This window comes from Rutidosis leptorrhynchoides, chromosome 11 (assembly GCF_046630445.1).
Source record: "Rutidosis leptorrhynchoides isolate AG116_Rl617_1_P2 chromosome 11, CSIRO_AGI_Rlap_v1, whole genome shotgun sequence".
Taxonomy (NCBI): domain Eukaryota; kingdom Viridiplantae; phylum Streptophyta; class Magnoliopsida; order Asterales; family Asteraceae; genus Rutidosis; species Rutidosis leptorrhynchoides.
Window position 1 is genome coordinate 12,997,183 of NC_092343.1, and position 13,975 is coordinate 13,011,157.

The window sequence follows — 13,975 nt, forward strand, 5'->3', positions numbered from 1 at the left end:
TAAAATGATGAAGAAAATGAAGACTTGAAGAACACAAGAAGAAGCATTTGGATGCAAGATTAAGTGGGAGATTTAAAATCTCCTACTTTGTGTTATAACCCTTACCGATGGCATTTGTTTTCGGCTAAACAAATGTCTACCTAATTGGCTTGATTGTGAATATATTTGTTTTGCATGCATGGTTATTTTGTATGATTGTGGATTGTATGTTTGTATGCTACAAGTTAATCACATAAGTTAACAACAAGAAAAATGACAATTTAATTGGTTAAATTAAACATTATTAACGACATGCAAAACGTCAATTTAAATGGTTAAATTAAAAACGGCTAAAAGGACATTAATAAACGGTTATTAGGAACATGATAAGGATCATATATAAAATGGTTTATATCAAGTAATTAGCTAAAATTACAAGACTTGAAAATGGATTTCAAATAAACCATACACTAAATGCATGTTGGTGTATGACATAAAAGTTTTCTTAAACTAGAATTAATGGAAACTTAAAATCCCTTCTATTAACAAGGTAAACAAGTTAAACGCCATCCTTTTGTGCAACACTTAAAAATATTAGGGAACTCATAATGGGATAAAGGTCACCTAACCGTTATGAGCAAACTAATATGATTAAGGTGAATTTCTTACACTTGTGGGATAAAGGTCACCTAACCACTTGTATGTTAAATTTACACGTTTACACAAGTAGGACGACTTGATTTGGGAATCATGAACTTAGGGTCACCGAAGCATGAGAAACAAATAGGCGTTGATGGGATAAATATGCCATGCAAAAGGATTGCATGATCCCATAACTTAGAAGTTGTAAAAGGATTGCAATTGTCATGCAATGACTACCTAGCTAAATCAAATGACGGGATAAAGGTCACCTACCGAAATTTGGTTTACCGTTGGATTCTAAAATTTAATAAATATCAATTGGATTTAAAGGGTATTGATTGTTAAATTAAAATTAATACTTAAACAACTTTGTTAAATTTTGTAGATGGCCGCCAATAACAACAACAACATTCCAAACGCACCTATCAACTTTAACAACCTATCGTCGAGGTCAATCCTCGAAAAGGAAGAACTCAACCATACGAATTTCATGGATTGGTTCCGCAATCTAAGAATTGTCCTCAAACTTGAGGATAGGGCGTATGTGTTGGAAGACCCCATTCCCGATCAACCGGACGAGGATGATACGGAAGGCATGGCTTATTGGGAGAAATATTGCACCGATTCGGTGCAAGTTTCTTGCCTCATGCTTGGGACTATGATACCAGAACTCCAAAAGGATTTCGAGTATCATAGTGCATATGACATGATCACACAGTTGAAGGAGATGTTCCTTCAACAAGCTCGTATCGAGCGCTTTGAAACGGTCCGAGCGCTTCATTCATGTCGGATGGATGACTCCCAATCCGTTTCATCTTATGTCCTTAAGATGAAAAGCCTAATTGATCGAGCGCGTCTAAACTGCAACGTGTCTAATGAATTAGCCACGGACCTTATCCTTAATTCCTTGTCAAAGAGGTTTGACACATTTGTAATGAATTACAACATGAATGGATGGGATAAAAGCATTGGTGAATTACATGCCATGCTTAAGACGGCAGAGGCAAGCATGGGTAAAAGGGCTTCACCCGTGTTTACGATCAATGAAGGTGGGTCCAAAAACAATAACACTTCTAAGCCGAAGGCGGCTAAGAGGAAAGGACCCTCCTACCAAGGCAAGGGCAAGGGAAAGGGGAAGGTGGTTACCCCAACCAACAACAACAAGAAGCAAAAGGTTGCCGGAAAGGCTAACCCCAAGGAAGATCCGTGCTTCGGTTGCGGTGAAATGGGTCACTGGAAACGCAACTGCCCGGTTTACCTCAAGGAGTTGAAGGAAAAGAGGGATGCAGGGCAAACCTCAGGTAATGTATATATGGTATACATTAAGCTTAGTATTACTTCTTCTAATACATGGGTATTAGACACAGGATGTGGAACTCATATTTGCAATACTTTGCAGGGGTTCAAAAGAAGTGATCAAGATGCGGGAACAACAAGTCTCTTCATGGGAAATGGAGCAAGGGTGCAAGTGAAAGCTCAAGGAGACTTTGTTTTAAAGCTACCAAGTGGTTTGAAGCTTGTTTTGAAAAATGTTTTGTATGCACCCGATTTATCTCGAAACATTATTTCTGTATCCCGTTTGAAACAATATGGTTTTAATCTTAATTTCATTAATGATGATATCCATGTTTCTTTAGATAATGTGTTCTATTTTAAGGCTTCGCCTTCGAATGATATTTATGAATTGGTTCATGATGACACATCATACAATAACTCAATGTTCCATGCAAACACCAAGAAACTCAAAAGGGATTTGAGTGATTCCTACTTATGGCATTGTCGCCTTGGTCACATAAACAAGAATCGAATGCATACACTTCAAAGGAATGGCCTTTTGAAATCAAATGAACTAGACTCGTTTGATGTATGTGAATCTTGTTTACAAGGCAAAATGACTAAAGCACCTTTCAAAGGGACCTATGAAAGGGCTAAGGACTTATTGGGATTAATACATTCGGATGTATGTGGACCCTTTAAGCCCATGACTAGGAAAGGTGAAAGATACTTCGTCACTTTCATTGATGACTTTAGTCATTTCGGATATGTCTACTTGTTAAGACATAAGGACGAAACTTTTGAAGCATTCAAGGAATATCAAAACGAAGTACAAAATCAACTCAACAAGACATTAAAGGTACTTCGTACCGATAGAGGAGGTGAATACCTAAGTGATGCTTTCCAAGATCATCTTAGAAGTTGTGGGATTATCTCGCAACTTACTCCACCCGGGACACCACAGCTTAATGGTGTATCCGAAAGGAGGAACCGAACCCTAACGGATATGGTTCGATCTATGATGGCTAGAAGCTCGTTACCTCTATCATTCTGGGGTTATTGTCTATGCTCCGCGGCTCGTATTCTAAATATGGCCCCAACCAAGAAAGTGGAACGAACTCCTCATGAGATGTGGTTTGGAAAACCTCCATCTCTATCATACTTAAAGATATGGGGATGTGAAGCTTATCCTAAGCGTTATGTCCCTAATAATTTGAATGCTCGATCCACGAAGTGTATCTTCATAGAATATCCCAAGGATGATATGGGATATTATTTCTATGATCCATCCGAGCAGAATGTATTTGTTGCTCGGAAGGCGGAATTCCTTGAAACTAAGTTCCTAATGGAAGGAAATAGTGAAAGGAAGATAGATCTTGAAGAGGTTCAAGATCAAGTAGATGATACACAATTGGCTGACACTAGCACTCAACATGAAAATGTTGAGAGTGATCAAATGGATGATCAAAATACATAAGACGTTTGCAGATCTGGTAGGATTAGTAATCCTCCTGAGAGATATGGGTTTCTCATGGATGGTTGCTATGTGGTTGATTTGGATGAACCAACAAACTACCAAGATGCTTTATCAAGGATTGATAAGGATAAATGGCAGGAAGCCATGAACGCTGAGATGCAATCCATGTATGACAACCAAGTTTGGGAACTTGTTGAACAACCTACTGGCTCAAGGCTAGTTGATTGTAAATGGCTTTTCAAAATGAAAACCGACATACATGGAAACTTGGATACATATAAAGCTAGACTTGTAGCAAAAGGTTTCACTCAAACTCAAGGGTTGACTATGATGAAACTTTTTCCCCTGTGGCAATGCTAAAGTCTATTAGGATATTACTTGCCATTGCTGCTCATTATGATTATGAAATATGGCAAATGGATGTCAAGACCGCTTTCCTAAATGGACATCTTGAGGAAGATGTCTATATGGTTCAGCCCGAAGATTTTGTTGATCCGAAGTGTCCTAAAAAGGTATGCAAGTCAAAGAAGTCAATCTACGGATTGAAACAAGCATCTAGAATGTGGAATCATCGTTTTAATGAGGAAGCCAAGAAATTTGGCTTCATTAAAAATGTTGATGAAGCTTGTGTATACAAGAAGGCTAGTGGGAGCACAATCATGTTCCTTATACTATATGTGGATGATATATTGTTATTTGGAAATGATATTCCGAAAATGCAAAGTGTTAAAACTTGGCTAAGTAAATGCTTCTCCATTAAGGATCTTGGAGAAGCACAATATGTTTTGGGAATTGGGATCTACAGGGATAGATCCAAGAAACTGATAGGTTTGAATCAAAGTGCATACATTGAAAAGATCTTGAAAAGGTTCAAGATGGAGAACTCTAAGAAAGGTTTGGTACCTATTCAAAAGGGAACACTTCTCAGTTCATCTCAGTGCCCTACCACAAAAGATGAACATGAGAGAATGAAGAAAGTCCCATATGCGTCTGCCATTGGGTCAATCATGTATGCAATGATATGCACTAGACTGGATGAGTCATGCGCTCTTAGCCTGACAAGTAGATACCAGAATAACCCAGGAAACAGTCATTGGATTGCTGTCAAAATTATATTGAAGTACCTTAGGAGGACTAAGGATATGTTTCTGATATATGGGTCTGGTGAGGAGGAACTCGTTGTAAAAGGTTACGTGGACGCGAGTTTCCAAACTGATCGAGATGATTCTCGATCACAATCTGGTTATGTCTTCACATTAAATGGAGGTGCGGTCTCTTGAAAGAGTTCAAAACAGGATGTTGTTGCATTATCCACTACAGATTCGGAGTACATTGCCGCCTCATTGGCAGCTCAGGAAGATGCATGGATGAAGAAATTCATCGACGACTTAGGAGTAGTCCCTTCCATTCAGGACCCTCTTGAGATCTTTTGTGACAACGAAGGTGCGATTGCTCAAATCAAGGAACCTCGTGCTCACCAAAAGACCCGTCACATTGAGTGGAGATTCAACTACATAAGGGATGAAGTTGAAAAGAGAAAGATATGTATTCGCAAAGTTCACACAGATCTTAATATAGCGGATCCTCTCATGAAGCTCTTACATGGATCAAAACATGCTGGACATGTTTGTGCATTAGGGCTTCGATATTCTAGTGATTGGTCATGATCTGTTTTAAGTATTGTAACGGAACGAAATTGTTCAAACTCATTAATATAATTATGGTATTAATTTATTTTGAGTTATGTTCCTATTTTGCATATTTTATCCATGAATAAGTAATTATTCTAAATTCCGTAGTCGATCACATTTGTGGGAACAAGTGTGAGGTTTAGACTATTATGAACTTGGATTGGTATACATTCATGGTATGAATGTGGGGCAAGGTTGCAACCAAGGTTCATAGATATTTGTGGGATATAAATATTGGAAGACTCGCCCTCAAGATTTACTAAATGGAGCCTTTGTGGTTGATCACATGTGGTCTTGAGTAAAGGTGAATATCATTGTATCCTCTGACCTGAGATACATATTGGGTTCGGATATTTACCAAGTATTGTGTCTTGATTCTTTCCTTCGCTATTTTGTAATATGGTAGTTCATAAGGAAGAGCTCAGATATAATGCAAGGTATATATTTAGGACGTATGTAGTCAAGATGGAATTTGTCCCTCTTATTCGTTGAGAGTCAGATGTCTAAGGCCTGATAAAGTTAAATCTAAAAGAGAGTGATCATTCTGTGTCTCTTGGATTTAACATGACATCTAGGATGAAAGGATATAACGAAAGATTCACCTATTCATATTCGAGATGGGAACTCGAAAGGGATGATGTAATTGAATGGCACAAAATCATAACATATTGGGGGTGATGGACAGTCGTTAGGTGGTATCCATCACTTGCATTAATTTCTTATGTTTCTCGTGCAAGTGGGAGATTGAAGGTATTTCGTATGCCCGAGAGACATATTAAATTAATGTGGCTAATGTGTTATGATCCAAGTCGGGTCATACCCAATAACAAGCTTACCAACACTTTACAAGTATTTAATCTTAACGGTTGGATCGTTAAATAAATACGCGACACTTGAAATTTAGAAAATCGGTTTTCTAAAACATTATCACTTGAGATAAATTATTTGGATAATTTATACATATTAAGGATTTAATTATTTATAGGTTTAAATAATTGTGTTGTCATATGTTTTATAAATTGTTTTATGAAAATGCAAGTAACAATACAACTACATGGTGTGTTATTACAAGTTTTATAAAAAATTACATCTTTTATATAAAAAAACCCCAAGGTGGCGGTTTCAAGATGTCAAGGGAACACACATGCTCATTGTTACTTTTCATACAACACAAGTCCTTAGGTTCATGTCTCTTTTCTTTAACCAAGACCTTGACTCATGCATACATGTGACTAGCTAAAAAAATACCTCTGTGGCTCTCCCTTTTTTCTGCTCAGCTGGCCGAAACATTTAGAGGGGAAGGAGAGTCTTTTTTTGCTTGTTAACTAGCTTCTTCAAGTGTCATTAAAATCCTAACTAAAGGCGAGGGTGTTGGTGATTAGTTTGGGGTATAATCTCTTGAGGTTTCATGCTTTTGAGGCTTGCATTCTCATCATCCTTTTAGTTGCTGCTGTCCAGAAAATTAGGTGCAAATACAAGGGTTTTGAGCTTGGTTAATTAGTTAGTTAAGTGCCTAAATCTTAACTAACTTAAAGGGTGGTGTTGGTGCATCAAAGGATTGAGTTTTACACACTTGTTCATCATCTTCATCATCACTTATTAACCTCCTAACTTGGAGAAGGTATAACCTCTAAACTACTTCTATTTTGCAAGCATATTTCATGACTTGATGTCTAATTGGAATTCAAATAAATTGGTCAAATATATACACTTGTTTTCTTAATAAATCATGCTTCCGCTTGCTATAAATCTTACTAAATTGGTTTAGTGATTATGTCAACATTAAGAACATGTTGTTATATTGAATTCCAACAATTTGTCCCGAGGGTAAACGTCCATTGCCAATTTACCTCATATGTATGTATTCATTTCTAGAATCTGCACTGATACTTGTTAACGCTAGCCACCCCATGGTAATCAGGTCGTGATCCGTCTCAAAGAACACTAGAACACAATAAGTACGTTGGCAAAAGCAAGTGACATACCTTCAACAAGTACACTAATGGAAACAGTTTATGAACTTGAGGTTGATACATGGAGCACCTGTTGGTCGAATTGTTGAATAAAACACCCAAATAGAGGATGACGACAACACGAGTGAAGAAATGCCAGAAGAAATAACCAATGAGATAGTGACACTGTTCAAAAAGTTAACAACATACACACCCAAAGCAAATATATGGGGCGTAAGACAGAGAGCACAAAATGCATCTTTCAAAAGGTCACTAAGGACAAATCAAGGCAAACATTTAAGAAGCAAACATTGACCTCAAAACAAGCATCAAAGTTGTTGTAACAATTGAGAATTTTAGTTGAAGATAAAGAACATGAAGTGGAAAAATTATTTTTTCATGATAATGAAGAAGTATAAGATGAAGAATTTATTTCAGATAAAATGGCAACTAAAATGTTGAAAGGAATTCCGACCAAGACAACACCACCTAAGTACAAGCATAAATTAGCACAACCAACCATACGTGATGCAATAGTTGATAACATTTTTGTACTAATATCTGGGGAACAAGCAACTAAGCCCCCTGCGATGACGGAATCAATTTAATGTTTTGTTAGCTGTATTGCAAATTATCAATTACCACGAAATCTGGAAATTCCATCTTTGATAGAAACATATGATGGGACGACTGATCCAGAAGATTTTTTGGCCGTGTTTGAAGATGCATTTATAGCATTGGGAAGACGAAGTAGCATGTCATATCTTTCCCATGGTCTACAAAAAAATGGCAAGAGAATGGTTTGCAAGCTTACAATCAAGGAGTATTACAAGCTTTCTAGATCTCAGGGCGAAGTTTGTAATGCAATATCAAAGTTTGAGAAGTTGTACATTAACACATTTAGGAGATCATGAAATCAAAATGCATCGTGATGAATTTTTAAGTAACTTTATGAAACGGTATACACTGGAATGTCAAAAAATACCAGAATTACCAAAGTCACAGTTGGTGTCAGGATTCAAAATTTTTTTTTTTTGATCAACGACGTTTTACAAGTTTAGTGCACACACTGAGATATGATGTGCCAAAAACCTTACATGCATTGGGAATAGAACAAAACATCTCAGGGCAGGAGAGTTGGTACAAATGCAGTATGATCGAGGTGTGAGGTATAATGGTGGACGACATTATGACAAAATGTAAGGTAGGAGTGATTATCATCATCAAGCATGGAGATGAAACAATAATAATCAACACTATAATCGCAGCACACTCAAAAAGAAACCTTTTAATAATGGCGTTGACCAAAACTCCTTGTGAGATCATGTTCACACAACCTGTAAGAAAAACGTTCAATCCTCCAGTACCAATGGGGGAAAGAGATGGACCAAAGAATGACCCGGAGGGGCACCTTCGCGATCATTGTCACACACGCACACACTTTTGGGGGAAACCCGAATCGAATTGCAGAAATATGATATTTAAACCATCCCGAGAGGCAGACGCACTAAGTTTGAATCCTGAATGGATAATGGAGAAAACCCCCCGTGAGTCAATCTGGATCGGAGCTCCATATTCCAGGTAGATTAAGCAAGAGGGTGAACTAAGCGAGACTCTAACTTACGACCGTAAGTCAAGCCCCAAACACAAGGAATGGAGATACCACTCGGCTAGAAGCATATAATTAGTGATGATATAAAATAATTATTGTTCAACAAAATATTTGATAGTATGATTGTAGGATCACAGGTCCTAACAATTATAAATTAACAAAGGATGAAAAGATAATATTGATGACAGAAAGAAAAGTGATTAAAAACTTCACTGCCACAGTTTTATTCATGTCACTTAGACTATATTTATACTCTTAAAATTACAACTGAACACTACTACACGTTCACACTTTAGGGTAGTTTACCCACTACTACACATGTATCCTAAAGAATCTGTCTTCCCAAATTCCACGTACACCATCTCACAAGTGTACAAGTGTACACCACATTGGTCAACACATATTATTCAACTAAACTTTAATTATAATGACATCATATCAAATATTACCCCATAATACTTTAGTATATAAATCTAACAGTTCCAACCCTGGTCATGTGAACTTGTAACCACCTCTCGAATATCACTACCAAAGTTGCATCACACTAATCAAACCGAGCTAACCCAACAATCACCCCCATAATCGGTTTATCCCGCTACGTTCTCACCACACTTGTAATATATACCGCGGCTCTCCCGGACACGTTCACCACCATCTCGACTCACCCGGACCCCCAACAACTTACCTGGTCACGTCCACAGTCATCTCGGTTTGAACTGTTCAACACCATCTCGGCTCACTCGAACTCCCAACCTCTTCCCCAATCACGTCCACAACCATCTCGGTTTGAATCTCCATAGCCACAATATACAATTGTGTGTTCTCCTTTTTTTTTTTTTGCCTTCCTTTCACCTTTGACAACTCCAACTTTCCCGATCAAATTGCTCCAGAAGCTCTTCAAGTCCACCACTCAAGAAAACAAACCACCTGGTTATACCGATTTCTTGTACTCCGATTTAGTTTCTTCCACTCAAGAAAAGAAACCCTCCTGGTTACCGTTTTCTTGTACCACCGGTCTAGTTTCTTCACAAGAACCAAAATGATCTAGTTGAAGTCGCTCCCTAGCTCTTGATACCAATTGTAGGATCACAGGTCCTAACAATTATAAATTAACAAAGGATGAAAAGATAATATTGATGACAAAAAGAAAAGTGATTAAAAACTTCACTGCCACAGTTTTATTCATGTCACTTGAACTATATTTACACTCTTAAAATTACAACTGAACACTACTACACGTTCACACTTTAGGGTAGTTTACCCACTACTACACATGTATCCTAAAGAATGTCTTCGCAGATTCCACGTACACCATCTCACAAGTGTACACCATATTGGTCAACACATATTATTCAACTAAACTTTAATTATAATGACATCATATCAAATATTACCCCATAATACTTAATACTTTAGTATATAAATCTAACACTTCCGACCCTGGTCATGTGAACTTGTAACCACCTCTCGAATATCACTACCAAAGTTGCATCACACTAATCAAACCGACTAAGCCAACAATGATTACCACTATAAGAAAGCAACCCATTAAACATTCAAAAATGTTATATATTTTTATGGAAAGCAAATTTTATTATGACAATCTCCAAGATTACACAACTACAAATTACTCCAGATTGTCTAAAAAAATACGTACGTAAATACGTAATCATCACTTTTAATTCAAAAGCATACGGAGTACAAGGATCGAGTTAAGGAAACTACACACGTAAGGACGATTTACGAATAAGAAGCTTTGTTTGCAAGTAATTAACCCTGATTTATTACTATATATAAATATAAATACTTACACATCCATCTATTGTTTCCATCCATTCGGCCAGTTTAAATTATTTGTCCATTCATCTAATTAATAACCTGTCTACAAAATCACACACAAAAACTCACATATTCCAACTAACCAACTAAATCAGCTTCTTTTCTTCTAATTAGGGTTTTTATCGTATTTACCCTTGGTAACTTCAATAATCACATATAAATCCACTTAAGCAACATAATATCACATATGCCCCTTTCAAGCATTTAAATAATACGTATATATGTCCTTAAATCAAACCTAACATAAATTACAACCTAAAAAAGCTTCATATTGACCATTAAGCCCTCTTTACTCCCAAAAAAAAATTAATCCCACCCTTTTTCTTCACACATGTCGATGATTGCCTTTTTACCATCGACACTTTAAGGTGAAAATATTTTCTTAAGGTGAGAATATATATTCATATTTTATTAAACTTATTGATTTGTATTAGAGTGATTATTATTTGTGTATATATTTACCTAATTGGAATGATTTCCTTGATAGTCCACCACAGAAACAAAAATTGATAAGGATGCTATTTTTTCCGTCAATGGGTCGTGGTCGCCAGTTTATAGTTTATCTGATGATGTACACTGATATACATCTGTGTTTGGTTATACAACTTCCAAAAATTGACTTGGAATAGCCATTTGTCACAAACGGCAGGCAGAGGCGGAACATAGGGTAACTAAAGGTGAGTATCCGTCCACCCTAGATTTTACGGAATAAAAACGTTTACACTAAAAAAAAAAAAATTTACTAAAAATTAAGGGTTTTTTTAGTGTTCGTCCCTGCTGAATATGAAATACTTAAAAAAATTTTACACCCGCCCCACCTGTATCCGAGTTCAAGTTCCGCCGTTGACGGCATGTGGCTTTTTGATGTATACATAGTCTTATGCTAGTTTACATAGTGATTCATATATTGTTTTATTTTTTGGGTAAAGGGTTATACCCGGTGAAATTTTATTAAGAATCAAGATATAACAATGAAGAGCGAAACAACAAAGAGGCATTCCTCAAAGCCGACAACCAGGCACATAGGCCACAACCAATCAAAAGTCTAAATAACAATCTAGACTCCAACCCAATCTAAACAAAAAATAACATTAAGGGACCTTCCAAGCGTCTTTCATAACCCTCACACTCGACGAGTTCTTCCACCGAATAGAAATGATTTTCAACCGAACTGTGGAAAAAATAACAGAAGCAAGCTTCCCATACAATCTTGATTCTTTCTTGAATAACCTGAGATTGCGCTCTTGCCAAATGATATACACTGTAGCAGCGAAAAGTAGCTTAGCAACAATACTTTGAACCGATCGCTTGGTAGCAATCGGGGTCAAAGCTATGATACAATCACGCCAGCTACAACCCGAGATGTTAACATCCATAGAGCTTTTCACTAACAACCATACCTGAGCAGAGTACGAACAACCAAAAAATAAATGGTCATGATGTTGAGATTTAACAAGTTTCATAATACTTATAAACATTCAAGAAATAAGATTTGCGGAAGCGTATAAATTACCATTTTAAAACTTGTAAATCTTTAACCATTTAAAGTTAAATCCCAAAAAGGATCAAGTTGTGAAACATACTTACAAACTAAGAGTGGGTTTAGAGTTTATACCTCCTCAAGCTTGTTGAGGGTAGTTTACAAATGTGCAAGATGATGATGAAGATGAAGGCAAGAAAGCTTCTAACTTGAAGCCTCAAGTGTGTAATACCCCAAGCTTTTGATGCATCAACAAAACCTTCAAATTGGTTAGGATTTAGAACACTTAATCACTTGATTTTACAAGCAAAATGCTCCCCTTTTTTTTTGTTAAAGCAGTTCAGCCAGAAATGCCCAAAAAAATGAGCTGAATGCAGTTTTTTTGATCACTTATGTGTACTACAACTTGAGTCAAACCTTGGTTTTAAGACCCTTGCATGTACATAAGGAATATTGTGTTAAAAGTAACAAAATAGGCATGGGTGTGTCATCCTTGGAGACACAAAATTCTGCACATGTTTAATAAAATAACAATGTCTTAATATATATAAAACTTGTTATATTTATATAAAACCATGTATTTTATTAAGTTACTTGCTTATTTTATAAACCTTTTATAAAATATAACACAATATAATTATTTAAACCTATAAATAATTAAATATAAATTATTCAAATAATTTATCTCAAGTGATAATATTTTAGAAAACCGAATTTCTAAAGTTCAAGTGTTACGTATTTATTTAACGATCCAACCGTTGAGATTAAATACATATAGAGTGTCGGTAAGCTTGTTATTGGGTATGACCCGACTTGGGGTCATAACGTATTAGCTACATTAATTTAATATGTCTCTTGGGCATAAGAAAAACCTACAATCTCCCACTTGCACGAGAACATAAGAAATTAATGCAAGTGACGGATACCACCTAACGACCGTCCATCACCCCCAATATGTTATGACTATGTGCCATTCAATAACATCATCCCTTTAGAGTTTCCATCTCAAATATGAATAGGTGAATCTTTCATCACATCCTTTCGTCCTAGATGTCATGTTAAATCCAAGAGACACAGAGTGATCACTCTCTTTTAGATTTAACTTTATCAGGTCTTAGACATCTGACTCTCAACGAATAAGAGGGACAAATTCCATGCTGATTACATACGTCCTAGATATATACTTTGTATTACACCTGAGCTCTTCCTTATGAACTACCATATTTCAGAATTGCGAAGGAAAGAATCAAGGCATAATACTTAGTGAATATCCGAACCCAATATGTATCTCAGGTCAGAGGATACAATGATATTCGCCTTTACTCAAGATTACATGTGATCAACCACAAAGGCTCCATTTAGTAAGTCTTGAGGGCGGGTCTTCCAATATTTGTGTCCCACAAATATCTATGAACCTTGGTTGCAACCTTGCCCCACATTCATCCCGTGAATGTATACCAATCCAAGTTCACAATAGTCTAAACCTCACACTTGTTCCCACAAATGTGATCGACTACGGAATTTAGAATAATTACTTATTCATGGATAAAATATGCAAAATAGGAACATAACTCAAAATAAATTAATACCATAATTATATTAATGAGTTTGAACAATTTCGTTCCATTACAATACTTAAAACAGATCATGACCAATCACTAGAATATCGAAGCCCTAATGCACTAACATGCCCTTGATGTTTTGCACCATGTAAGAGTTTTGTGAGTGGATCCGCTATATTAAGATCTGTGTGAACTTTGCGAATACATATCTTTCCCTTTTCAACTTCATCCCTTATGTAGTTGAATCTCCGCTCAATGTGACGGGTCTTTTGGTGAGCACGAGGTTCCTTGATTTGAGCAATCGCACCCTCGTTGTCACAAAAGATCTCAAGAGGGTCCTAAATGGAAGGGACTACTCCTAAGTCGTCGATGAATTTCTTCATCCATGCAGCTTCCTGAGCTGCCAATGATGCGGCGATGTACTCCGACTCTGTAGTGGATAGAGCAACAACATCCTGTTTTGAAC